The following is a 24,468-nucleotide window of genomic DNA, read 5'->3' on the forward strand; positions in this document are numbered from 1 at the left end:
CGCTGATGTCCAGGGGCCGCCGGAGAGGTGAATATAACAATATTTTTTATTTTAATTCTTTATTTTACACTTTAATATGGATCCCAGGGCCTGAAGGAGAGTTTCCTCTCCTTCAGACCCTGGGATCCATGAGGATACATTCCGATACTTGATGTCCCATTGACTTGTATTGGTATCGGATATCGGTATCGGCGATATCCGATATTTTTCGGGTATCGGCCGATACTATCCGATACCGATACTTTCAAGTATCGGACGGTATCGCTCAACACTACATCAGTGGTTGATACCTTCTAATGGCTAACTGAAAAGATGGTAACAAATTGCAAGCTTTTGAGACTACACAGGTCTATTCATCCGGCCTGATGAAGAGACCTGTGTAGTCTCGAAAGCTTGCAATTTGTTACCATCTTTTCAGTTAGCCATTAAAAGGTATCAACCACTGAGGACTCTCAATTCTAAATGTTTTTCTATCTGCTGGCTAGCATGGTATCAAGATATATTTCTTTCCTGCAGTAAGATTAGAGAGATACCAAACTGGGCAAGTTATTTCTTTTTATTTTGATTGAAAACAGATATGGGGTCCCTAGATGAGGAACCAGACAAGCTGTAGTATTGTCATCTCTTCAGCAATACATTTTTTTTGAGGATCACAGCTTGTTTGTTGGGGATCCATAATCAGAACGGAAGTTTTTCAAAACAGACAACCTTTCTGACTTGAACTAAACAAGGCAGAGAAAAATTTCCTCCCACCCCTCTGTATTTATCTTATGTCCATTACCGTGTCCTTTTGATATTTCGAGAAACAATGGCACTTTTGGTCTTCCCAAAAATTCATCTGCATGATTGACAAGAGCGTCTTTTACAGCCTCGTATCCGCACAGGACAACGACTTTCTCTTCTCCTAACTGTATGGTGTATATGGGTCCATACTTTTTGGAGAGCTGCAAATTTTAAGAAAAGATTGTGTTATCTAAATTTCCAGAAATTCTGATAATCTGACATTCATTTTTGGAGCCAATAATCTGATTACCTAAAGATCTTTGTACCATCTTTCACCTGTGCCCCGCTAATAGAGTCTATTCATGAATGCAAAACGCAGCTCCAACCTTCAAAACTGCTGGTGCCCTTAAGTGTACTTATAAACATTTGTGTTGGTTAATTAGAACACTTTAGTCTTGCCCCCCGGGTCTGCCTCAAAATTTGCAGATTTAGGATTGTGTAAATTCCTTAATTGGGTTCTCTGATTTGGAAAGTACATTGTCACTTACAGTAAACCAAACAGAAGATTCCAAGTAAAAGAAGAGGAGGTTCTCCTATTTAGGACCCTCATATCTCAGTCAGGTTGAAAAAACATGTACAGTATATGCATAAAGGGATATCAAATTGGTTTAAATGAGAACTGTGTGATCCTCCCTTTCCCCAGTGATGGCGCTGTATAGAAATTGAACACTTACTGACAGATTTACCTACAAATTACAGCTGATCGATAGGGATGTATTGACAGGATACTTGAATCTACACATCGGGGAGCCAACATTTCTTACAAAAGAAATTGTATAAAGAGGACAATTCCTTCAACCCCTTCGCCCCCCAAGGCTGTTTGCTCCTTCGTGGCTAAGTCAAATTTTACAATTCTTGCCATTGTCAATTTATGAAATGATAACTCTGGAACACTTCAACCTATCCCCACTGATTCTGAGATAGTTTGTGACATATTGTACTTTATGATAGTGGTAAAATTACATCGATATGACTTGTGTTTATTTGTGAAAAAGAGAGAAATTTGGGGTAAATTTTTGAAAATTTAACAATTTTTGAAATTTTTAATTTTTATGCTCTTAAATCAGAGAATTATATCACACAAAATAGTTAATAAATAATATTTCCCAAAAGTCGACTGCACATCAGCACAATTTATGAAACAATGTTTTTTGTTAAGAAGTTATAAGGGTTAAAAGGTGACCAAGGATTTCTTTTTCCAGCAAAATTTACAAAACCAATTTTAGGGACCACATCAGATTTGAAGGGACTTTGAGTGGGCTATATGAGACAAAATACCCAACTGTGACACGATTATAAAAACTGGACCCATCTAGGTGCTCAAAACCACATTCAAGAAGTTTATTAACTCTTAACTTGTATCAGGGAATTTTGAAATGCGAAAGGAAAAAATAAACATTTACGGTTTGTCATAAAAAATTACTTTAGACCCAATTTTTATTTTCACAAGGGTAACAGGAAAAAAAGGATCACAAAGTTATACAATATGTGGAGAAAAACCACTGTTTCGGCACATGGCAGGGTTTGAAAGGGAAGGAGCACCAATTGACTTTTGAATACAAAATTTGCTGAAATAATTAGCGAATGTCATGTTGCGTTTGGAGAGCCCTCGATGTGCCTAAACAGTAGAAATGCTCCACAAGTTGTATCATTTTAGAAACTAGACCTCTCAGGGAACTTATCTAGATGTGTGGCGAGCATCTTGAACCTCCAGGTGATTCACAGAAGTTAATAACGTAAGACGTGAAAATAAAAAAAACAAAAATTGCAGTCAAAATGATATTTTAGCCCCAAATTTAGCATTTTTGTAAGGAAAGAAGGAAAAATAGACCCTAAAATATGGTCTACTGGTCTTATACTGGTGGTCCAATGGTCTACAGGTGTTATAACTCATTTCAAGAGCCCTAGATGTACCTAAACAGTGGAAAAACCCCACAAGTGACAATATTTTGGAACCTATACCACTGAAAGAATGTATCTAGATGTGTGGTGAAGACTGTAAACCCCAGCTGCCTCACAGACGTTTAAAACGTAGAGCTGTTAAAAGAAAAAGAAAAAAAAATCACATTTTTCACACAAAAATGTTATTTTATTCCCATTTTTTTAATTTCCTCAAGGATAGCAGGAGAAAATTGACCCAAACAGGTTTTGTGCAGTTTGTGCGGAGTTTGCTGATTTCTAGGGTTGAGCGAAACGGGTCGTTCATTTTCAAAAGTCGCCGACTTTTGGCAAAGTCGGGTTTCATGAAACCCGACCCGACCCCTGTGCGGGGTCGGCCATGCGGTACGCGACTTTCGCGCCAAAGTCGCGTTTCAATGACGCAAAAAGCGCCATTTCTCAGCCAATGAAGGTGAACGCAGAGTGTGGGCAGCGTGATGACATAGGTCCTGGTCCCCACCATCTTAGAGAAGGGCATTGCAGTGATTGGCTTGCTGTCTGCGGCGTCACAGGGGCTATAAAGAGGCGTTCCCGCCAACCGCCATCTTACTGCTGCTGATCTGAGCTTAGGGAGAGGTTGCTGCCACTTCGTCAGAAGCAGGGATAGTGTTAGGCAGGGTCCATTAACCCCCAAACCGCTTGTGCTGTAGCGATTTCCACTGTCCAACACCATCTTCGGTGTGCAGGGATAGTGGAAGCTACATTTTTTTTTTCTCAGCGCTGTAGCTCATTGGGATGCCCTAGAAGGCTCCCTGATAGCTGCATTGCTGTGTGTACGCCGCTGTGCAAACCAACTGCTTTTTTCAAAGCACAAATCCTCTTGTTCCTTCCTTTCTGCACTGCTATCTTTTTTGTTTGTCCACACTTTTTATTTAATTTGTGCATCAGTCCACTCCTTATTGCTGCCTGCCATACCTGGCTGAGATTACTGCAGGGAGATAGTAATTGTAGGACAGTCCCTTTTATTTATTTTTTTTTTTTTAATTCTCCCTACAAAAAATAAGTTGTGGGAGAATAAGATTGGCATTTCTGCTAGAGTGCCATCCCTGTGTGTGCCATCTCTCTCACATAGTGGGCCATAGAAAGCCTATTTTTTTTTGTTGATTTGGTTTCTAAATTCTACCTGAAAAAATCAATAAATCAGTCAGTGGGAGATAAATATTGGCCTCTGGGCTTGTGTGCCACTTCTGACTCCTGTGTGTGCCATCTCTAACTCAGTGGGCCATAGAAAGTCTATTTATTTTTTTGGTTGATTTGGTTTCTAAATTCTACCTGAAAAAATCAATAAATCAATCAGTGGGAGATAAATATTGGCCTCTGGGCTTGTGTGCCACTTCTGACTCCTGTGTGTGCCATCTCTCACTCAGTGGGCCATAGAAAGCCTATTTATTTTTTTGGTTAATTTGGTTTCTAAATTCTACCTGAAAAAATCAATAAATCAATCAGTGGGAGGTAAATATTGGCCTCTGGGCTTGTGTGCCACTCCTGACTCCTGTGTGTGCCATCTCTCACTCAGTGGGCCATAGAAAGCCTATTAATTTTTTTTGTTGATTTGGTTTCTAAATTCTACCTGAAAAAATCAATAAATCAATCAGTGGGAGATAAATATTGGCCTCTGGGCTTGTGTGCCACTCCTGACTCCTGTCTCCTGTGTGTGCCATCTCTCACTCAGTGGGCCATAGAAAGCCTATTTATTTTTTTGATGATTTGGTTTCTAAATTCTACCTGAAAAAATCAATAAATCAATCAGTGGGAGATAAATATTGGCCTCTGGGCTTGTGTGCCACTTCTGACTCCTGTGTGTGCCATCTCTCTCTCAGTGGGCCATAGAAAGCCTATTTATTTTTTTGGTTGATTTGGTTTCTAAATTCTACCTGAAAAAATCAATAAATCAATCAGTGGGAGATAAATATTGGCCTCTGGGCTTGTTTGCCACTTCTGTCTCCTGTGTGTGCCATCTCTCACTCAGTGGGCCATAGAAAGCCTATTTATTTTTTTGGTTGATTTGGTTTCTAAATTCTACCTGAAAAAATCAATAAATCAATCAGTGGGAGATAAATATTGGCCTCTGGGCTTGTGTGCCACTCCTGACTCCTGTGTGTGCCATCTCTCACTCAGTGGGCCATAGAAAGCCTATTAATTTTTTTTGTTGATTTGGTTTCTAAATTCTACCTGAAAAAAATCAATAAATCAATCAGTGGGAGATAAATATTGGCCTCTGGGCTTGTGTGCCACTCCTGACTCCTGTGTGTGCCATCTCTCACTCAGTGGGCCATAGAAAGCCTATTAATTTTTTTGGTTGATTTGGTTTCTAAATTCTACCTGAAAAAATCAATAAGTCAATCAGTGGGAGATAAATATTGGCCTCTGGGCTTGTGTGCCACTCCTGACTCCTGTGTGTGCCATCTCTCACTCAGTGGGCCATAGAAAGCCTATTTTTTTTTTTTTGGTTTCTAAATTCTCCCGGAAAAAATCCTTTTATTTTATTTGGTTTCTAAATTCTTCCTGAAAAAATCATTTTATTTTATTTTGTTTCTAAAGTCTCCCTGAAAAAAAAAATGGAAGATTAATATTGCCCTTTCTGCTTGTGTGCCAGTCTTGACTAGGGTTGAGCGAAACGGGTCGAACATTTTCAAAAGTCGCCGACTTTTGGCGAAGTCGAGTTTCATGAAACCCGATCCGACCCCTGTGCGTGGTCGGCCATGCGGTACGCGACTTTCGCGCCAAAGTCGCGTTTCAATGACGCGAAAAGCGCCATTTCTCAGCCAATGAAGGTAAACGCAGAGTGTGGGCAGCGTGATGACATAGGTCCTGGTCCCCACCATCTTAGAGAAGGGCATTGCAGTGATTGGCTTGCTGTCTGCGGCGTCACAGGGGCTATAAAGGGGAGTTCCCGCCGACCGCCATATTACTGCTGCTGATCTGAGCTTAGGGAGAGGTTGCTGCCGCTTCGTCAGAAGCAGGGATAGCGTTAGGCAGGGTCCATTAACCACAAAACCGCTTGTGCTGTAGCGATTTCCACTGCCCAACACCACCTTCGGTGTGCAGGGACAGTGGAAGCTCCTTTTTTTTTTTTTTTCCTCAGCGCTGTAGCTCATTGGGCTGCCCTAGAAGGCTCCCTGATAGCTGCATTGCTGTGTGTACGCCGCTGTGCAAACCAACTGCTTTTTTCAAAGCACAAATCCTCTTGTTCCTTCCTTTCTGCACAGCTATCTTGTTTGTTTGTCCACACTTTTTATTTAATTTGTGCATCAGTCCACTCCTTATTGCTGCCTGCCATACCTGGCTGAGATTACTGCAGGGAGATAGTAATTGAAGGACAGTTCCTTTTTTTTTTTTTTTTTTTTTTTTTGTGGGAGATTAAGATTGACATTTCTGCTAGAGTGCCATCTCTGTCTGTGTCATCTCTCACTCAGTGGGCCATAGAAAGCCTATTTATTTTTTTGCTTGATTTGGGTTCCAAAATCTACCAGAAAAATTCACAACATCAATCAGTGGGAGAAAAATATTGGCCTCAGGGCTTGTGTGCCACTCCTTACTCCTGTGTGTGCCATCTCTCACTCAGTGGGCCATAGAAAGCCTATTAATTTTTTTGCTTGATTTGGGTTCTAAATTCTACCTGAAAAAATCAATAAATCAATCAGTGGGAGATTAATATTGGCCTTTGGGCTTGTGTGCCAGTCCTAAGCGTGCCATCTCTCTCTCTCTCAGATAGTGGGCCATAGAAAGCCTATTTATTATTATTTTTTTTATTGGGTTTATAAATTTTCCCTGGAAAAAAAAAAAAGTGGGAGATTAATATTGGCCTCTGGGCTTGTGTGCCAGTCCTGAGCGTGCCATCTCTCTCACAAATAGTGGGCCATAGAAAGCCTATTTATTTTTTGGGTTGATTTGGGTTCCTAATTCTACCTGAAAAAATCAATCAATCAATCAGTGGGAGAAAAATATTGGCCTCAGGGCTTGTGTGCCACTCCTTACTCCTGTGTGTGCCATCTCTCACTCAGTGGGCCATAGAAAGCCTATTAATTTTTTTGCTTGATTTGGGTTCTAAATTCTACCTGAAAAAATCATTAAATCAATCAGTGGGAGATTAATATTGGGCTTTGGGCTTGTGTGCCAGTCCTAAGCGTGCCATCTCTCTCTCTCAGATAGTGGGCCATAGAAAGCCTATTTATTATTATTTTTTTTATTGGGTTTATAAATTTTCCCTGGAAAAAAAAATAAAATGGGAGATTAATATTGGCCTCTGGGCTTGTGTGCCAGTCCTGAGCGTGCCATCTCTCTCACAAATAGTGGGCCATAGAAAGCCTATTAATTTTTTTGCTTGATTTGGGTTCCAAAATCTACCTGAAAAAAATCACTAAATCAATCAGTGTGAGATTAATATTGGCCTCTGGGCTTGTGTGCCACTCCTGACTCCTGTGTGCGTCATCTGTCACTCAGTGGGCCCTAGAAAGCCTATCTTTTGTTTTATTTGTTTTCTAAATTCTCCCTGAAACAATCATTTTATTTTCTTTGGTTTCTAAATTATTCCTGAAAAAAATCATTTTTTTTGTATTTTTTTTTCTCTCAAGTCTCCCTGAAAAAAAAAAAAAAAAAAAAATCTGTGGGAGATTCATATTGCCCCTTCTGCTTGTGTGCCAGTCTTGACTCCTGGGTGTGCCATCTCTCTCTCTCTCCCCAATTGTGGGCCATAGAAAGCCTATTAATTTTTTTGCTTGATTTGGGTTCCAAAATCTACCAAAAAAAATCACTAAATCAATCAGTGGGAGATTAATATTGGCCTCTGGGCTTGTGTGCCACTCCTGACTCCTGTGTGCGTCATCTGTCACTCAGTTGGCCCTAGAAAGCCTATTTTTTGTTTTATTTGTTTTCTAAATTCTCCCTGAAACAATCACTTTATTTTCTTTGGTTTCTAAATTATTCCTGAAAAAAATCATTTTTTTGGTATTTTTTTTTCTCTCAAGTCTCCCTAAAAAAAAAAAAAAAAAAAAAAATCTGTGGGAGATTCATATTGCCCCTTCTGCTTGTGTGCCAGTCTTGACTCCTGGGTGTGCCATCTCTCTCTCTCTCCCCAATTGTGGGCCATAGAAAGCCTATTAATTTTTTTGCTTGATTTGGGTTCCAAAATCTACCAAAAAAAATCACTAAATCAATCAGTGGGAGATTAATATTGGCCTCTGGGCTTGTGTGCCACTCCTGACTCCTGTGTGCGTCATCTGTCACTCAGTGGGCCCTAGAAAGCCTATTTTTTGTTTTATTTGTTTTCTAAATTCTCCCTGAAACAATCATTTTATTTTCTTTGGTTTCTAAATTATTCCTGAAAAAAATCATTTTTTTTGTATTTTCTTTTCTCTCAAGTCTCCCTGAAAAAAAAAAAAAAAAAATCTGTGGGAGATTCATATTGCCCCTTCTGCTTGTGTGCCAGTCTTGACTCCTGGGTGTGCCATCTCTCTCTCTCTCCCCAATTGTGGGCCATAGAAAGCCTATTAATTTTTTTGCTTGATTTGGGTTCCAAAATCTACCAAAAAAAATCACTAAATCAATCAGTGGGAGATTAATATTGGCCTCTGGGCTTGTGTGCCACTCCTGACTCCTGTGTGCGTCATCTGTCACTCAGTGGGCCCTAGAAAGCCTATTTTTTGTTTTATTTGTTTTCTAAATTCTCCCTGAAACAATCATTTTATTTTCTTTGGTTTCTAAATTATTCCTGAAAAAAATCATTTTTTTTGTATTTTTTTTTCTCTCAAGTCTCCCTGAAAAAAAAAAAATAAAAAAAATCTGTGGGAGATTCATATTGCCCCTTCTGCTTGTGTGCCAGTCTTGACTCCTGGGTGTGCCATCTCTCTCTCTCTCTCCCCAATTGTGGGCCATAGAAAGCCTATTAATTTTTTTGCTTGATTTGGGTTCCAAAATCTACCAAAAAAAATAACTAAATCAATCGGTGGGAGATTAATATTGGCCTCTGGGCTTGTGTGCCACTCCTGACTCCTGTGTGCGTCCTCTCTCACTCAGTGGGCCCTACAAAGCCTTTTTTTTTTTTTTTTCCTATATTCTCCCTGAAACAATCATTTCATTTTATTTGTTTTATAAATTCTTCTGTAAAAAATAATTTTTTTTTAATTTTTTTTTTTTCTGAAGTCTCCCTTTTAAAAAAAACAAACACAAATCAGTGGGAGATAAATATTTACATTTGCGCTTCAGTGACAGTCCTGCGTGTGTGCCATCTCATTTGTTGCCAACAACAACAGAGTGTGTAACATTGTGGCTGATTTTCGTTGTGGTCTCACCCACCTGTAAAGGGGTAGCTAAATCATACTGAAGTTATAGCTCACCGTGTAAGTTGTGTGACAGCAACAAATACCGTTCGTTTGGTAACGTTTTTAAAACAATGAGGAAGTCTGGTGGAAGAGGTCGTGGCCGGGGGCGTTCATTGTCAGCTGGTAATGAGGGTAGTGGTAGTGGTGGAGCATCAGCTGGTCGTGGGAAAAAAAATATTGCACCTAAGTCTGGAGCTGTGGAGCCAGGTTCGTCGTCTGGCTACAGAAGGCCTCGAACGCTCCCTTTTCTGGGAGTAGGAAAACCGCTTTTAAAGCCGGAGCAGCAAGAGCAAGTTTTGGCTTATCTTGCTGACTCAGCCTCTAGCTCTTTTGCCTCCTCTCGTGAAACTGGTAAATGTCAAAGCAGCGCGTCGTTAGTGGATGTTCACGGTCAGGGACAAGTCGCTTCCTTGTCCTCTTCAGCAAAAACAACAACAGAGAAGAATGCAGCAGGCGACACAACGGGTTACTCCATGGAGCTCTTTACACATACCGTCCCTGGCTTAGAAAGTGAAGCAGTTAACAGTCCATGCCCATTACAAGTTGAATCTGACATGGAGTGCACTGATGCACAGCCACAGCCAGACTACTATCCTGGTCCTTTGACTCAGACCACAACATTGCGATCGCAGGGTGCTGATCAAGAATCAGACCCTGATGAGACTATGTTGCCCCATCACGAACGCTATACCACCGACCGACACGGTGACACAGACGAAGTTGCACACGAGCTACAAGAAGAGGTAATAGATGACCCAGTTCTTGACCCCGATTGGCAGCCATTGGGGGAACAGGGTGCAGGCGGCAGCAGTTCTGAAGCGGAGGAGGAGGGGCCGCAGCAGGCATCAACATCGCAACAGGTTCCATCTGCCGGGCCCGTATCTTGCCCAAAACGCGTGGCAAAGCTAAAACCTGTTGGAGGACAGCGTGGCCATCCGGTTAAAGCTCAGTCTGCAATGCCTGAAAAGGTATCCGATGCTAGAAAGAGTGCAGTCTGGCATTTTTTTAAACAACATCCAATTGATCAGCGCAAAGTCATCTGTCAAAAATGTTCAACTACCTTAAGCAGAGGACAGAATCTGAAAAGTCTCAATACAAGTTGCATGCATAGACATTTAACCACCATGCATTTGCAAGCCTGGACTAACTACCAAACGTCCCTTAAGGTTGTAGCACCCTCGGCCAATGAAGCTAGTCAGCAACGCAACATCCCTTCCGGCAGTGTAGGGCCACCATTTTCCGCACCACCTGCAGTATCTGTGCAGGTTTCTTTGCCAGGCCAAAGCCGTCAGGGTCAGGGAATCACCAGTTTCGTAGTAGGAAACACTGCATCTAGGGCACCGGTGGCAACAATACCATCTCCCACCGTCTCTCAGTCTGCCATGTCCACCGGCACCCCCGCTACTTCCACGATCTCCAGCTCTCCAGTCCAGCTCACCCTACATGAGACTATGGTTAGAAAAAGGAAGTACTTAGCCTCGCATCCGCGTACACAGGGTTTGAACGCACACATAGCTAGACTAATCTCGTTAGAGATGATGCCCTACCGGTTAGTTGAAAGCGAAGCTTTCAAAGCCCTGATGGACTACGCTGTACCACGCTATGAGCTACCCAGTCGACACTTTTTTTCCAGAAAAGCCATCCCAGCCCTCCACCAGCATGTTAAAGAGCGCATCGTCCATGCACTCAGGCAATCTGTGAGCACAAAGGTGCACCTGACAACAGATGCATGGACCAGTAGGCATGGCCAGGGACGTTACGTGTCCATCACGGCACACTGGGTAAATGTGGTGGATGCAGGGTCCACAGGGGACAGCAAGTTTGGGACAGTTCTGCCTAGCCCACGGTCTAGGAAACAATTGGCTGTAGCCGTTCGCACCCCCTCCTCCTCCTCTTCGTCCTCCTGCAGAAGCGAGAGCTCGTCCACAGACCGCAGTCGCACAACCACTCCATCCGCAGCTGCCACTGTTGCACACCAGGTCTCCCATTATGGGGCAGCTACTGGCAAACGTCAGCAGGCTGTATTGGCTATGAAGTGTTTGGGCGACAACAGACACACCGCGGAAGTTCTGTCTGAGTTCTTGCAGAAAGAAACGCAGTCGTGGCTGGGCACTGTAGATCTTGAGGCAGGCAAGGTAGTGAGTGATAACGGAAGGAATTTCATGGCTGCCATCTCCCTTTCCCAACTGAAACACATTCCTTGCCTGGCTCACACCTTAAACCTGGTGGTGCAGTGCTTCCTGAAAAGTTATCCGGGGTTATCCGACCTGCTCCTCAAAGTGCGTGGACTTTGCTCACATATCCGCCGTTCGCCCGTACACTCCAGCCGTATGCAGACCTATCAGCGTTCTTTGAACCTTCCCCAGCATCGCCTAATCATAGACGTTGCAACAAGGTGGAACTCAACACTGCACATGCTTCAGAGACTGTGTGAACAGAGGCGTGCTGTTATGTTTTTGTGGGAGGATACACATACACGGGCAGGCAGTAGGATGGCAGACATGGAGTTGTCAGGTGTGCAGTGGTCGAAGATACAAGACATGTGTCAAGTCCTTCAGTGTTTTGAGGAATGCACACGGCTGGTTAGTGCAGACAACGCCATAATAAGCATGAGCATCCCCCTAATGCGTCTGCTGATGCAAAGTTTGACGCACATAAAGGATCAGGCGTCTGCAGCTGAGGAAGAGGAAAGCCTTGATGACAGTCAGCCATTGTCTGGCCAGGGCAGTGTACAGGACGAGGTAGCGGGCGAAGAGGAGGAGGAGGACGAGGAGGATGATGGGGATGATTAAATTTTTAATGAGGAAGCTTTTCCGGGGCCACAGGAAATTGGTGGCGCGGCAAGGCCGGGTTCTGGTTTTTTGAGGGACACAAGTGACGTGGATTTGCCTGAAACTGCCCCTCAACCAAACACAACCGCAGATTTGAGAACTGGAACTTTGGCCCACATGGCGGATTATGCCTTACGTATCCTCAAAAGGGACACACGCATAACTAAAATGATGAATGATGACGATTACTGGTTGGCCTGCCTCCTTGATCCTCGCTATAAAGGCAAATTGCAAAATATAATGCCACATGAGAACTTGGAACTAATATTAGCAACCAAACAATCAACTCTTGTTGACCGTTTGCTTCTGGCATTCCCTGCACACAGCGCCCGTGATCGTTCTCACACGAGCTGCAGGGGCCAGCAGACCAGAGGAGTTAGAGGGGCAGAAATCAGAAGTGGCGTTGGCCAGAGGGGTTTTCTGACCAGGTTGTGGAGTGATTTTGCTATGACCGCAGACAGGACAGGTACTGCAGCATCAATTCAAAGTGACAGGAGACAACATTTGTCCAGTATGGTTACAAACTATTTTTCATCCCTTATCGATGTTCTCCCTCAACCGTCATTCCCATTTGATTACTGGGCATCAAAATTAGACACTTGGCCAGAATTGGCAGAATATGCATTGCAGGAGCTTGCTTGCCCGGCAGCTAGTGTCCTATCAGAAAGAGTATTCAGTGCTGCAGGTTCAATACTAACAGAAAAAAGGACTCGTCTGGCTACCCAAAATGTAGATGATCTAACCTTCATTAAAATGAACCACAACTGGATTTCGAAATCTTTTGCCCCACCTTGCCCGGCTGACACCTAGCTTTCCTATGAAAAGGTCTTGCCTGTGGACTATTCTGAATGCCTTTTCCAATCTCGTAATTTTCAGCACCTGATTGTCCAGCATACGACATGTTTACACCTCACTAAATGGCCAAACTCCCCACACGGGGCCGTGGTATCGACACTTGGCAACAGCACCCGTGAGAGTGCAGTTTGTCTGAAGAGGTGGGTGAGCCCGCTTTTGGTCGACGGCACTGCCACTGGGCCCCTCCTAGTACAATAAAGTGTCTCTGGCGGTGGTGGTGCGCACCCAACTTCAGACACACCGTTGTAATATGAGGGGCCCTGGGCCTGTACCGCCGGCCACAAGACAGTTTCCCCCCACCCCAGCTCAAACAGTGCTCTACCACTTGCAAAATTATCTCACAGCTCCACCAATGTTTAGTCTATGCGCTGACATCCTTCAATGCCTGCCACTGACAATACCATTGTATTGACATTTTTGTTATGTTAGGCCTTCGATGCCTGTCTGTGGTCACTCCTTCCACTAGGCCTCCACTGACCACACCACTGCTGCCCGTGTACCCCTGGAACCAATTTAAAATTGCCTACAGCCATGTGTTATTATTTTAGGCCTTCGATGCCTGTCTGCGGTCACTCCTTCCACTAGGCCTCTACTGACCACACCACTGCTGCCAGTGTACCCCTGGAACCAATTTAAAATTGCCTACAGCCAGCCCAATTTTTTTATTTCAGGCCTTCGATGCCTGTCTGCGGTCCATTCTTTCAACTACTACTACACTGACCAGGTCACTGCTGCCCGTGTACCCCTGGAACCAATTTAAAATTGCCTACAGCCATGTGTTATTATTTTAGGCCTTCGATGCCTGTCTGCGGTCACTCCTTCCACTAGGCCTCCACTGACCACACCACTGCTGCCCATGTACCCCTGGAACCAATTTAAAATTGCCTACAGCCAGCCCAATTTTTTTATTTTAGGCCTTCGATGCCTGTCTGCGGTCCATTCTTTCAACTACTACTACACTGACCAGGTCACTGCTGCCCGTGTACCCCTGGAACCAATTTAAAATTGCCTACAGCCATGTGTTATTATTTTAGGCCTTCGATGCCTGTCTGCGGTCACTCCTTCCACTAGGCCTCCACTGACCACACCACTGCTGCCCGTGTACCCCTGGAACCAATTTAAAATTGCCTACAGCCATGTGTTATTATTTTAGGCCTTCGATGCCTGTCTGCGGTCACTCCTTCCACTAGGCCTCCACTGACCACACCACTGCTGTCCGTGTACCCCTGGAACCAATTTAAAATTGCCTACAGCCATGTGTTATTATTTTAGGCCTTCGATGCCTGTCTGCGGTCCATTCTTTCAACTACTACTACACTGACCAGGGCACTGCTGCCCATGTACCCCTGGAACCAATTTAAAATTGCCTACAGCCATGTGTTATTATTTTAGGCCTTCGATGCCTGTCTGCGGTCACTCCTTCCACTAGGCCTCCACTGACCACACCACTGCTGCCCGTGTACCCCTGGAACCAATTTAAAATTGCCTACAGCCATGTGTTATTATTTTAGGCCTTCGATGCCTGTCTGCGGTCACTCCTTCCACTAGGCCTCCACTGACCACACCACTGCTGCCCGTGTACCCCTGGAACCAATTTAAAATTGCCTACAGCCATGTGTTATTATTTTAGGCCTTCGATGCTTGTCTGCGGTCACTCCTTCCACTAGGCCTCCACTGACCACACCACTGCTGCCCGTGTACCCCTGGAACCAATTTAAAATTGCCTACAGCCATGTGTTATTATTTTAGGCCTTCGATGCCTGTCTGCGGTCACTCCTTCCACTAGGCCCCCACTGACCACACCACTGCTGTCCGTGTACCCCTGGAACCAATTTAAAATTGCCTACAGCCATGTGTTATTATTTTAGGCCTTCGATGCCTGTCTGCGGTCCATTCTTTCAACTACTACTACACTGACCAGGTCACTGCTGCCCGTGTACCCCTGGAACCAATTTAAAATTGCCTACAGCCATGTGTTATTATTTTAGGCCTTCGATGCCTGTCTGCGGTCACTCCTTCCACTAGGCCTCCACTGACCACACCACTGCTGCCCGTGTACCCCTGGAACCAATTTAAAATTGCCTACAGCCATGTGTTATTATTTTAGGCCTTCGATGCCTGTCTGCGGTCACTCCTTCCACTAGGCCTCCACTGACCACACCACTGCTGCCCGTGTACCCCTGGAACCAATTTAAAATTGCCTACAGCCAGCCCAATTTTTTTATTTTAGGCCTTCGATGCCTGTCTGCGGTCCATTCTTTCAACTACTACTACACTGACCAGGGCACTGCTGCCCGTGTACCCCTGGAACCAACATCAGAAAATATAAAAATAAGTATTTTGCTTACAAAAAAGAAAATACTGGAGAGATATCAAATGCAGACATTTTAACATTAAAAACAAACACACAACTAAAATCTGGTACAGTACTAAAAATGGCCACCAGCTACAATTACTTTCTCCTGCAAGTAGTTAACTGAAAGGTTTTTTAAATTGAAAACACAGATATGGCATCCACCGAGTGTTGTCCTGTCGCGTCTTCTTTATATTATTGCCGAGAAGATGCAAAACAATGAAAATAATAAAATCATTAATTACCAAAATAATAGAGAAAGTCAACACCACATTGCAAATAAACATTCATTCCAAATAAAGAAGCAGGGCGCGTCCGAGGGTGAGTATATACCTAATAAGAATATAATCACCCTCGGACGCGCAATGCTTATTTCCAACAGCCTTCCTTCCTAGGAATCAGCCCTTCCGTGGTGTAGAGAGACGTTGTGTTACACTCCAAGGTGTTCCCCAGGTTGCCTTTCCTGAGCTTCGATCTTCCGGCTCTCGTTTAGTAGTTGTTGGAAACTACGCTGCATTAGGCCTTCAAATTGGGTATGGGGTGTAGAGAGAGGGTGTGTTACACTCCAAGGTGTTCCCCAGGTTGCCTTTCCTGAGCTTCGATCTTCCGGCTCTCGTTTAGTAGTTCTTGGAAACTACACTGCATTAGGCCTACAAATTGGGTATGGGGTGGAGAGAGATGGTGTGTTACACTCCAAGGTGTTCCCCAGGTTTCCTTGCCATTGCTTCGGTCTTCCGACTCTCGTTTAGTAGTTGTAGAAAAGTACACTGCATTAGGCCTACAAAATGGGTATGGGGTGGAGAGAGATGGTGTGTTACACTCCAAGGTGTTCCCCAGGTTGCCTTTCCTGAGCTTCTATCTTCAGGCTCTCATTAAATTGTGGTTAAATGGAACAACTGCATTTGGCGTACTAGTTGGTTTGGGGCCTACTATCGGTGTCTGCCACTCCTTGCTGTTCTCCTGGTTTCCTGTCCTGAAATTCCATTTTCAGCCTCTCGTTAAGTAGTTGTTAATGTTAGACTGCATTTGGCCTACTAGTTGGGTTGGGGCCTACTATCGGTGTCTGCCACTCCTTGCTGTTCTCCTCCACTGAACAAAGCTGTGCCGCCTGTTTACTACGGTTGCCAATTTTGAACTGCATTTCGACTACTTACTGATTTGGCCCTACTCATTGTGTCAGCCTCTCATTCCAGTTGTCCTCCACTGCAATGCCCCCTGGTTATTCCTGTGTTACCAATTTTGAACTGCATTTAGCCCACTTTATTCTTTGGGCCTATATCTGTGTTTCCACTTCATCGTGCCCATTGCCCAGCCAGTGATAGATGAGTCTGCTGGTACATTGACCCATAACGCAACATTCCCCGTGCATGCTACACAACAACATTGTGACCCTGCTGAAAGTCAGGTTGCTCTTCCCGCATACCATACCACCTTACACGGGGACAAAGAGGAAGGTGCAGATGAAAGTGCAGGTTCCTTCATCAGGTGGGGGGAGGAATACTAGTTGGCGACGTCACTGGCACAGGGCCTCTCATAGTACGCAAAAGTGTTGCTGCCGGTGGGAGGCGCCCCCGCCGTGCAAACACACCGCTGTACTTTGAGGGGCCCTGTGCCAGTGCCAATGCCAACAAGTGGGCCCCCCCTGCTTGCTCAGGATCACAGCACTTGAAAAGTTGAAATACTTACCTCTCCCTGCTCCACTGCCGTGACGTGGTCCAGATTTCCTGGGCCCACTAATTACTTGAACCAGCCCTACCCCACACAACTTTAGCCAAATGACCCCCAATTTCAAATGCCTTCCAATTATTATAAGGTAAATTACGCTTGACAAGCTTCATTAAGAAGAATGGATGGTTTTGACATTAAAATGGGCACTCTAGGTGTTTTCCTGGCCCCCACTCACTGCCGACTATGCTGCCCCATTGACTTGCATTGGGTTTCGTGTTTCGGTCGATCCCGACTTTACGTCATAATCGGCCGATTTCACTCGACCCGACTTTTGAGATAGTCGGGTTTCGCGAAACCCGGCTCGACTCTAAAAAGGTCAAGGTCGCTCAACTCTAGTCTTGACTCCTGGGTGTGCCATCTCTCTCTCTCAAATAGTGGGCACTGGGCCATAGAAAGGCAATTTTTTTTTTTTTGCTTTCTAAATTCTCCCTGAAAAAAAAAAAATACAGTGGGAGATTAATATTGACATTTGTGCTTGAGTGACAGTCCTGCGTGTGTGGCATCTCTCTGATTTGGTGCCACAGAAAACAGAGTGTGTAACATTGTGCCTGATTTTCCTTGCGGTCTCACCAACCTGTAAAGGGATATCGAAATCATACTGAAGTTATAGCTCACCGTGTAAGTTGTTTGACAGCAACAAATACCGTTACTTTGGTTAAGTTTTTAAAACAATGAGGAAGTCAGGTGGAAGAGGTCGTTGCCGAGGGCGTTCATTGCCAGCTGGTAATGATGGTAGTGGTAGTGGAGCATCAGGTGGTCGTGGGAAAAAAAATATTGCACCTAAGTCTGGAGCTGTGGAGCCAGGTTCGTCGTCTGGCTACAGAAGGCCTCGAACGCTCCCTTTTCTGGGAGTAGGAAAACCGCTTTTAAAGCCGGAGCAGCAAGAGCAAGTTTTGGCTTACCTTGCAGACTCAGCCTCTAGCTCTTTTGCCTCCTCTTTTGAAACTGGTAAATGTAAAAGCAGCGCGTCGTTAGTGGATGTTCACGGTCAGGGACAAGTCGCTTCCTTATCCTCTTCAGCAAAAACAACAACAGAGAAGGATGCAGCAGGCGACACAACGGGTTACTCCATGGAGCTTTTTACACATACCGTCCCTGGCTTAGAAAGTGAAGCAGTTAACAGGCCATGCCCATTACAAGTTGAATCTGACATGGAGTGCACTGATGCACAGCCACAGCAAGACTACTATGCTGGTCCTTTGACTCAGACCACAACAATGCCCTCGCAGGGTACTGATCCAGAATCAGACCCTGATGAGACTATGTTGCCCCATCACGAACGCTCTACCACCGTCTTACACGGTGACACAGACGAAGTTGCGCACGAGCTAGAAGAGGAGGTTATAGATGACCCAGTTGTTGACCCCGATTGGCAGCCATTGGGGGAACAGGGTGCAGGTGGCAGTAGTTCTGAAGCGGAGGAGGAGGGGCCGCAGCAGGCATCAACATCGCAACAGGTTCCATCTGCCGGGCCAGTATCTGGCCCAAAACACGTGGCAAAGCCAAAAACTGTTGGAGGACAGCGTGTCCATCCGGTTAAAGCTCAGTCTGCAATGGCTGAAAAGGGATCCGAGGCTCGAAAGAGTGCAGTCTGGCATTTTTTTTAAACAACATCCAATTGATCCACACAAAGTCATCTGTCAAAAATGTTCAACTAGCTTAAGCAGAGGTCAGAATCTGAAAAGTCTCAATACAAGTTGCATGCATAGACATTTAACCACCATGCATTTGCAAGCCTGGACTAACTACCAAACGTCCCTTAAGGTTGTAGCACCCTCGGCCATTGAAGCTAGTCAGCAACGCTACATCCCTTCCGTCACTGTCAGGCCACCATTTTCCGCACCACCAGCAGTATCTGTGCAGGTTTCTTTGCCAGCCCAAAGCAGTCAGGGTCAGGGAATCACCAGTTTCGTAGGAGGAAATACTGCATCTAGGGCACCGGCGGAAACAATACCGTCTCCAACCGTCTCACAGTCTGCCATGTCCACCGGCACATCCGCTAGTTCCACGATCTCCAGCTCTCCAGTCCAGCTCACCCTACATGAGACTCTGGTTAGAAAAAGGAAGTACTTATCCTTGCATCCGCGTACACAGGGTTTTAACGCCCACATAGCTAGACTAGTCTCGTTAGAGATGATGCCCTACCGGTTAGTTGATAGCGAAGCTTTCAAAGCCCTGATGGAGTACGCTGAACCACGCTACGAGCTACCCAGTCGACACTTCTTTTCGAGAAAAGCCATCCCAGCCCTGCACCAGCATGTTAAAGAGCGCATCGTCCATGCACTCAGGCAATCTGTGAGTACAAAGGTGCACCTTGACTACAAATGCATGGACCAGTAGGCATGGCCAGGGACGTTATGTGTCCATCACGGCACACTGGGTGAATGTGGTGGATGCAGGGTCCACAGGGGACATCAATTTCGGGACAGTTGTGCCTAGCCCACGGTCTAGGAAACAGTTGGCTGTAGGCGTTTGCACCCCCTCCTCCTCCTCGTCCTCCTGCAGAAGGGAGAGCTCTTCCACAGACCGCAGTCGCCCAACCACTCCATCGGCAGCTGTCACTGTTGCACACCAGTTGTCCCATTATGGCCCAGCTACTGGCAAGCGTCAGCAGGCTGTATTGGCTATGAAGTGTTTGGGCGACAACAGACACACCGCGGAAGTTCTGTCCGAGTTCTCGCAGCAAGAAACACAGTCGTGGCTGGGCACAGTAGATCTTGAGGCAGGCAAGGTAGTGAGTGATAACGGAAGGAATTTCATGGCACCTTAAAACTGGTGGTGTAGTGCTTATTGAAAACTTATCCTGGGTTCTCCGACCTGCTCCTCAAAGTGCGTGGACTTTGCTCACATATCCGCCGTTCGCCTGTACACTCCAGCCGTATGCAGACCTATCAGCGGTCTTTGAACCTTCCCCAGCATCGCCTAATCATAGACGTTGCAACAAGGTGGAACTCAACACTGCACATGCTTCAGAGACTGTGCGAACAGAGGCGGGCTGTTATGTTTTTGTGGGAGGATACACATACACGGGCAGGCAGTAGGATGGCAGACATGGAGTTGTCAGGTGTGCAGTGGTCGAAGATACAAGACATGTGTCAAGTCCTTCAGTGTTTTGAGGAATGCACACGGCTGCTTAATGCAGACAACGCCATAATAAGCATGAGCATCCCCCTAATGTGTCTGCTGATGCAAAGTTTGACGCACATAAAGGATCAGGCGTCTGCACCAGAGGAAGAGGAAAGCCTTGTTGACAGTCAGCCATTGTATGGTCAGGGCAGTGTACAGGACGAGGTAGCGGGCGAAGAGGAGGTGGAGGACGAAGAGGATGATGGGGATGAGTATATTTTTAATGAGGAAGCTTTCCCGGGGGCACTGGAAATTGGTGGCGTGGCAAGGCCGGGTTCTGGTTTTGTGAGGGACACAAGTGACGTAGATTTGCCTGAAACTGCCCCTCAACCAATCACAACCGCAGATTTGACAACTGTAAATTTGGCCCACATGGCGGATTATGCCTTACGTATCCTCAAAAGGGACACACGCATTACTAAAATGATGAACGATGATGATTACTGGTTGGCCTGCCTCCTTGATCCTCGCTATAAAGGCAAATTGCAAAATATTATGCCACATGAGAACTTGGAACTAATATTAGCAACCAAACAATCAACTCTTGTTGACCGTTTGCTTCAGGCATTCCCAGCACACAGCGCCCGCGATCGTTCTCACACGAGCAGCAGGGGGCAGCAGAACAGAAGTGTTAGAGGTGCAGAAATCCGAAGTGGCATTGGACAGAGGGGTTTTCTGACCAGGTTGTGGAGTGATTTTGCTATGACCGCAGACACGACAGGTACTGCTGCATCAATTCAAAGTGACAGGAGACAACATTTGTCCAGTATGGTTACTAACTATTTTTCATCCCTTATCGATGTTCTCCCTCAACCGTCATTCCCATTTGATTACTGGGCATCCAAATTAGACACCTGGCCAGAATTGGCAGAAAATGTATTGCAGGAGCTTGCTTGCCCAGCAGCTAGTGTCCTATCAGAAAGAGTATTCAGTGCTGCAGGTTCAATATTAACCGAAAAAAGGACTCGTCTGGCTACCCAAAATGTTGATGATCTAACCTTCATTAAAATGAACCACAACTGGATTTCGAATTCTTTTGCCCCACCTTGCCCGGCCGACACCTAGCTTTCCTATGAAAAGGTATTGCCTGTGGACTACTCTGAATGACTTTACCAATCTCGTAATTTGCAGCAGCTGATTGTCCAGTATACGACATGTTTACACCTCCCTAAATGGCCAAACTCCCCACACGGGGCCGTGGTATCGCCACTTGGCGCAAGCACCCGTGAGAGTGCTGTTTGTCTGAAGAGGTGGGTGTGCACGCTTTTGGTCGACGGCACTGCCACTGGGTCCCTCATAGTACAATAAAGTGTCTCTGGCGGTGGTGGTGCGCACCCAACGTCAGACACACTGTTGTAACATGAGGGGCCCTGGGCATGTACCGCCGGCCACAAGAGAGTTCCCCCACCCCCAGCTCAAACATTGCTCTACCACTTGCACAATTATCTCTCACAGTTCCACCTATGTTTAGTCTATGCGCTGACATCCGTAAATTCCTGCCACTGACAATACCATTGTGTTGACATGTATGATGGTATTTAACATAGTCAGGGGCAGTGTCCTATATTTACCCAAGTAAATACTTTGTGCCAAATTACTAGGTCTGAAACTACGCAGAGGAGCCCACCCCTGTACCTACTGATTGCACCCTTTTGATTTTTCTTTTTCTTGTAATGCGAGACATTAACATGTATTTATTTTTTGGGACTACTAACTGGCAGACACTCATTACAATCGGCCGCCGCTGACAACACCAATGGTGCCCACTGCCTGTGTACCCCTGCAAGAGAATTCAAAGTGCCTACAGCCCAAATTTATTACATTAGGCCTTCGAAGCCTGTCTGCGGTCCCTCCTTCCACTAGGCCTCCACTGACCTGTCTACTGCTGCCCGTGTTCCCCTGGAACCAATGTTAAATTGCCTACAGCCCAAATTTTACTATGTTAGGCCTTCGAAGCCTGTCTACGGTCCCTCCTTCCACCAGGCCTCCACTGACCTGTCTACTGCTGCCCATGTTCCCCTGGAACCAATGTTAAATTGCCAACAGCAAAATTTTATTATGTTAGGCCTTCGAAGCCTGTCTGCGGTCCCTCCTTCCACTAGGCCTCCACTGACCTGTCTACTGCTGCCCGTGTTCCCCTGGAACCAATGTTAAATTGCCTACAGCCAAATTTTATTATGTTAGGCCTTCAAAGCCTGTCTGCGGTCCCTCCTTCCACTAGGCCTCCACTGACCTGTCTACTGCTGCCCATGTTCCCCTGGAACCAATGTTAAATTGCCTACAGCCAAATTTTATTATGTTAGGCCTTCGAAGCCTGTCTGCGGTCCCTCCTTCCACTAGGCCTCCACTGACCTGTCTACTGCTGCCCATGTTCCCCTGGAACCAATGTTAAAGTGCCTACAGCCAAATTTTATTATGTTAGGCCTTCAAAGCCTGTCTGCGGTCCCTCCTTCCACTAGGCCTCCACTGACCAGTCTACTGCTGCCCGTGTACCCCTGGAACCAATGTTAAAGTGCCTACAGCCAAATTTTATTATGTTAGGCCTTCGAAGCCTGTCTGCCGTCCCTCCTTCCACTAGGCCTCCACTGACCTGTCTACTGCTGCCCGTGTTCCCCTGGAACCAATGTTAAATTGCCAACAGCCCAATATTTTTTTATGTTAGGCCTTCGAAGCCTGTCTGCGGCCCGTTCTTTCTACTACTCCTACACTGACCAGACCACTGCTGCCCATGTACCCCTGGAACCTATTTAAAAGTGCCTACAGCCCAATATTTTTTTATGTTAGGCCTTCGAAGCCTGTCTGCGGCCCGTTCTTTCTACTACTCCTACACTGACCAGACCACTGCTGCCCGTGTACCCCTGGAACCTATTTAAAAGTGCCTACAGCCCAATATTTTTTTATGTTAGGCCTTCGAAGCCTGCCTGCGGCCCGTTCTTTCTACTACTCCTACACTGACCAGTCTACTGCTGCCCGTGTACCCCTGGAACCAATTATAAAGTGCCTACAGCCCAATTTTTTTTATGTTAGGCCTTCGAAGCCTGTCTGCGGTCCCTTCTTTCTACTACTCCTCCACTGACCAGACCACTGCTGCCCGTGTACCCCTGGAACCTATTTAAAAGTGCCTACAGCCCAATATTTTTTTATGTTAGGCCTTCGAAGCCTGTCTGCGGCCCGTTCTTTCTACTACTCCTACACTGACCAGACCACTGCTGCCCGTGTACCCCTGGAACCTATTTAAAAGTGCCTACAGCCCAATATTTTTTTATGTTAGGCCTTCGAAGCCTGTCTGCGGCCCGTTCTTTCTACTACTCCTACACTGACCAGACCACTGCTGCCTGTGTACCCCTGGAACCTATTTAAAAGTGCCTACAGCCCAATATTTTATTATATTAGGCCTTCGAAGCCTGTCTGCGGCCCGTTCTTTCTACTACTCCTCCACTGACCAGACCACTGCTGCCCGTGTACCCCTGGAACCTATTTTTAATTGCATAGAGCATCCTTTTTTTAATAGTAGGCGTACAAAGTCTGTCTGCGGTCCACTATTGAAATTGTCCTCCACTGCCCAGAGCAATGCTGCCTGTGTACCCCTGTAACCTTTTTTAAGCTGCAGTGAGCCACATTTTTGGTTCAAGGCCTACTACCTGTGTCTGTCAGCGCCACTCAATACAGCTGTGTTCCTTTGAAAAAAGCTGAGCGTCAATAGTCTTGTTTTCAGCCTCTAGGAATTTTAAAACTGCATTGGGGCTACAACTTTGGTAGGGCCTACTAACGGTGTCTGCCGCCCCAAGGTGTGCCCCAGGTTTCGTCCACATTGCTTCGATCTTCCTACTCTCGTTTAGTAGTTGTTGCAAACTACACTGCATTAGGCCTACAAATTTGGTATGGGGTGTAGAGAGACGGTGTGTTACACTCCAAGGTGTTCCCCAGGTTTCGTCCACATTGCTTCGATCTTCCTACTCTCGTTTAGTAGTTGGTGAAAACTACACTGCATTAGGCCTACAAATTGGGTATGGGGTGTAGAGACGGTGTGTTCCACTCCAAGGTGTTCCCCAGGTTTCCTCGCCATTGCTTCGGTCTTCCGACTCTCGTTTAGTAGTTATTGGAAACTACACTGCATTAGGCCTACAAATTGGGTATGGGGTGTAGAGACGGTGTCTTCCACTCCAAGGTGTTCTCCAGGTTGCCTTTCCTGAGCTTCTATCTTCAGGCTCTTGTTAAATAGTGGTTAAATGGAACAACTGCATTTAGCGTACTAGTTGGTTTGGGGCCTACTAACAGTGTCTGCCGCTCCTTCCTGTTCTCCTGGTTTCCTGTCCTGAAATTCCATTACACGGGGACAAAGAGGAAGGTGCAAATGAAAGTGCAGGTTCCTTCATCAGGTGGGGGGAGGAATACTAGTTGGCGACGTCACTGGCACAGGACCTCACATAGTACGCAAAAGTGTTGCTGCCAGTGGGAGGCGCCCCCGCCGTGCAAACACACCGCTGTACTTTGAGGGGCCCTGTGCCAGTGCCAATGCCAACGAGTGGGCCCC

The 24,468-nt window shown here is 45.7% G+C and overlaps 1 pseudogene; it reads right to left on the reverse strand.

Annotated features, from left to right (window-relative positions):
• LOC138638731 (cytochrome P450 2C5-like) overlaps window positions 1–24,468 on the reverse strand; it is a 125,039-nt pseudogene that overhangs the window by 59,574 nt on the left and 40,997 nt on the right.

Source organism: Ranitomeya imitator, chromosome 5 (assembly GCF_032444005.1).
Source record: "Ranitomeya imitator isolate aRanImi1 chromosome 5, aRanImi1.pri, whole genome shotgun sequence".
NCBI classification, from domain to species: domain Eukaryota; kingdom Metazoa; phylum Chordata; class Amphibia; order Anura; family Dendrobatidae; genus Ranitomeya; species Ranitomeya imitator.